The following is a 4,640-nucleotide window of genomic DNA, read 5'->3' as shown; positions in this document are numbered from 1 at the left end:
TTTTTTTTTTTTTTTTACAACTTAAAACAGATGACCAGAAGCAATTAATTTAGTTTGCTACCTAAAAATATTAAATGAAAAACCTTTTTTTAACATTCTATATCCAGTATGCCAAGTATTTTTAAAACTAATGAAAACAGTATTTGAAAATGTGACTTTTGTTCATTTTTTAACTGAATGCCATTTTCCATCAAAATGTGGGTTGATACAGATCAAAAGGAAAAAAATTGTTATCTAGTAAAATAAGAAATGCATCAATTATCACTTTTTAACATAAAATAGAAAATGAGTCTATGTACATGTGCAGTGTATCATCATGATTAGCAGAAAGCAACATACATAAGTGATTCTGTTCAGTTTCAAATCATAATGTCTTAATGGATACCAACCACAGATAAATCAACCTTTTGATATAGGAAAATAACTAAAAAGTACAAATGCAAAGCAAGAGTAGAGCTGTGCTGGTGGTTTTAAATCGCTCTCATGGTGTGTAAATGGTAAACAGAAGAAGATGCCCTCTTGTTTTCAGTTTGGAGTTGTGAAACCTGTTGTAGTAACATATGAAACTGTGTAAAATACACTAGTATAAAAACAATTGATTTTTTTTTTTCAACTTCCTGTTCCACATTTTTAAATAAATGTGCATAACTATTGAAGAATGGGGAATATGTAGGATCATAATAGTGTATACAAATACACTGTGAGTTATACCTGTACCTATGGAAGCCTTTTGATGAATTTTGCTACCAAACAATATTTTTCAGAATTTTTTTTTGACTGATTTGGTAGCTGAGATGCATGAAACATGAGTTCATGACTATCAGCACTCATTCAGAGGAAAAGAGGAACTTAGGCTAAGTATAGACATTTAAAAAGCCTGAGGTGAAATTGATCTAAGTTATACAGTTTTCTGTAAGCAGTTTAGATTGGCAGTGAACAGAACATACACTTGGTCTTTGAGGATATGGGGGTGGGGGCAAATCTTAAACTGGGTTCTGCCATTTTTAAAGCAGTCTATGTGTGCTAAACTTCTCTTATGGGTATAGACTGGCTTTGGGCACTGACCTTCTGTTCTGTTATGGCTATAGACCAGTTTCTGATCACTTACACCAGTAAAAGTATATTGTTTGTACTTGGTCTTGGGTAGGTCATTGAATTTACGCACTTGGGCTGCAATGGTAGTTAGTTCATTTAATTTAACACCCTTTGCTGGTTAGTTTCTCAAAGCTGTGATTGGCTCCAAAGAGTGTTATTGCTTCTCCATGATTGAAAAGTAGGAAGTGCTGGTTTATGCTGCAAATTTCAGCATGTTATAGAGCTACCTAACAGCTTTAAATATGCTTGCTCAGGTAGGTGGAAGAGTCAGGTAGCACCACCTCTTAAGGTGGTTGATACTTTACTCTTGTAGGATACTGTTTTTATATGCTTGTAACTTTGGCAAACTGGAATGGTCCTTTGTTTTTCTATATGCCTCTCTGCCCCAATTAAAATTTTATTTTTTGAAAACTTCAGCCAAAATAGTTCACTTGTGTCCAAGATAAGGCTGGGAGAGAAAAAGTTTTAAGACACAAATCAAAAATATCCTTTCATACATAGTTCAAAAGAAAAGCAAAACATTGGTGACCTCTTTGGAAAATTGTAGCTTTCCAATGCTTGAAAGGTGAGATTTGACAGTTAACAGAGGAGAGGAAGGCCTTTATGCTGGGACTCTGTCATTTTCTGACCTCCATGAGATGTATATAGATTTGGCTAAGTTACTTTGGCTTTTGGGGAAAAAAAATAAAGCATTTGACATATATGTGGTAAAGGTTTATCAAGATGGGGAATATTCCCCAAATATTTCCTCCATATTGGGCGTATGTCAAGTCAGTATTTAGCAGAGCATTCCTTATAATTGCAGCTCTGGCCTGTGCAGCACCCAGCAACAATCATCTGGATTGTCCCGTGTTCCTGGTGACCTCTTCCATTGGGTCCTGGCAGCATGGAGGATGAAACTACATGATTCAAGCACAAAAGGGACCAGAGCTGATCTGATCTGATGGTGGGTTGGTGTGAGGGGATGATTGGATTTACAGAAAGGCCACCAAACAGAGAATGGGACTAGGTGTTGGGGCAGGTGAAAACTGGGACTGTTGGGTAAGGAAACTGGAGGTATGGACAAATGTATCATTGAGCTGTTTTAAAAGATAAGAGGGAGCTACTGTTATGTCTTGTTTTGGTGTGGTACGAGTTAGTTAAATTACCCTAACTTTGAGTCTTGAATTGAAATTGAAACTGTTTAGCTATACTTGTATTGCTACAGAATCATTTAGCTGTAATGTTTGCATTGTAGCAGCATTGTAGCAGCTTATATCAGTATCCTTTGATACTGCTACAATTTTTTACATCAGTTTGTGTTCTGGATTTGGGCTGGAGTGGATACTGGGGACTGGGAGTGACTGAGATGGTAAGTTCTTAGGGGAGAGACTATGAGTTGCTGGGATGAGAGCTTGAGGAAGGGAAACCAGAATGAGTAGCCAGAACTGCAGTAGAATCATAGGACTGAAAGTGGCCTCCTGGGCCACTTGTATTTGTTCCATATATTTGCCCAAGAGTTTCCCAGAATTGCCACTTGTGATTCTTGTACACTATGCTAAGCAAAAAAACCAGAAAAGCTGAGAACACCATACAACCGAGCTGCTCAGGGCTCTTGCTGTGCACAGCACCTTGTCCCTGTGCCATGCAGGCAGCATGAGCCCCTGCTACCACCGCCACACGAATAGCCAAGTTCTGTCCCCTCCTTCCAGCCATGTAGGCTGTGAGTTCACTGGGCCCCCTAACTCTCTGCTGACCTGACCTGGAGACCTAGGGGAATAATTTTTTCCTGACCTCAAATTTGTCTTTGTGGCCATGGGCCTCTCCTGTCTTTAAGTGCAGACAGGAGAATTGTCACACCCAAGTCAAAAAGCAACTCTTAGTTGTGGCCAATGCCCCAGTGCTTCAAAGGAGTGTGACACCCTCAATACACTCAACATCAGTAGTATTTACATAGAGAAAATATTTCTTCCTGCGTCTTACAGGCAACCAGCCCAACACCTGCATCGCTGGATTTCCAGATACTTGCCACATTACAAAGGAGTTATCTGTGTTAACCCTATGTGGAGATTGTAAATACTTGATTCCATATGTTACATGTACTGATTTGTTAAGCCAATAGCTCTCTATCATACCGTTACCTTATGAAGGTTGGACTCACTTTAAGTGAGTCAGATTCTTTGTTCTTGTTATTTTACTCAGAAGGGATTCTAGGCTACAAAACTTAACTCCTTTGGGCATCTTCTGATTTTTCCAATCTAAATTTGTTCATAACCAGTCTTGCCTTTGGATTTCATGCCCGTGTTTCTTTAGCCTGAGCTCTTCTCTCTTCCAAATATTTTACCCTGTGAATAAACTTGTAAAAAGTACTACTGTCTTCTCTTAATCTTTGGCTTTGTTAAGCTAAACAAACCATTCTTGTTTAATCTTTCATAACCAAAAGTCTCCATTCCCTGTATCACTTTAATGAACCGCCTTTGTGTTTGTTAGAGTTTAACAAAGGGCAGTCCAACTTAGTGGCTGTAGGTCATATGCCACATGGGCTGCACTGCGTGGCCTCGCCTGCCACCATGCATCTCCAGCATCCTGGGTGTCTCTCCCCTGCCTCCCGTCTGCTTCCCTGCCAACTCCACCAGCTGTCCCCAGCAGTATAAAAAGCTGCCCTGTCCTGGCCCAAGCACTATAAAAAGCCACCCTGGCAAGTAGCTCAGGGCTGCTAGCTCTCAGGAGCTTCTGGGGCCCAGCCAGTTGGTACCGGGAGAGACTACCCCCTGTGCTAGCTGGACTGCTTAAGCAGCCCTGAGTTCCTTGCACCCTCTACCCACTGCAGCAGTCTGGCAGGGGGGGCTGTGACCTGCTGTGCACCTGCCAGACTTGGATGGGAACTGCAGAGCCAGTAGAGGCATCTGCCCCTCTGGGCCAGCTGCCAGTGGACTGTGGTTGCAGGGTTGGCCTTTGTGCAGCACTACTGCCATTTGTGCCCCCTGCCCAGCCATCTGGGCAGCTATTGCCTGGAAGATGTTCCCAGTGTGGTGGCCTGCTTTGAATTGTCAAAGCATGTCCTCCTGGCCCCATTTGGCCAGGAGGTCAGCCACAGCCAGCTAGGTCCAAGGTGCCAGCTCTGAGTAAGCAGGGTCCTGCCACTGGCCGACCTAGTAGGAATTTTGGAGTTCCCTATTGGAAAATTGAAAAATCCCCAATTTTAAAAAATCCCAAAGTCACGCTCTAAAATACCCCCAATCCATGTTCCTCCACAAAGTAAAACAAAAGATCACTATAGAGAGAGAGGCGGAGACAGCTATCAGTTGGACAATATTTTATTGATATATCTACAGTGTTAAAACAAGTCTCTTATAATAAAGTGAACTCTAAATACAGGTTTCGTGAATACATATTTTGCTGCCCCCACACAAGGGGTTCATCCCCTGCACAAGGGCTATGCCCCCCCCAACAGGGGAATCAGCCCCTACACAAGAGGTATGACCCCAACACAAGAGGCTTGGCTCCCAACAGAGGGTTCAACCTCCAAACAAGGTCCACACCCCCCCCAACGGGGTTCAGCCCCC

At 42.0% G+C, this 4,640-nt stretch overlaps 1 protein-coding gene across 3 annotated transcripts in view; it reads left to right on the top strand.

Moving 5' to 3' along the window:
• The window catches only part of AUH (AU RNA binding methylglutaconyl-CoA hydratase), a 179,135-nt gene that overhangs the window by 16,256 nt on the left and 158,239 nt on the right, over positions 1 to 4,640 (top strand). The window lies entirely within an intron of this gene.

The sequence above is a fragment of the Crocodylus porosus genome, unplaced genomic scaffold (genome assembly GCF_001723895.1).
Source record: "Crocodylus porosus isolate Cpor-Errol unplaced genomic scaffold, CroPor_comp1, whole genome shotgun sequence".
NCBI lineage: Eukaryota > Metazoa > Chordata > Crocodylia > Crocodylidae > Crocodylus > Crocodylus porosus.
This window is presented reverse-complemented; position numbering and strand designations above follow the sequence as displayed.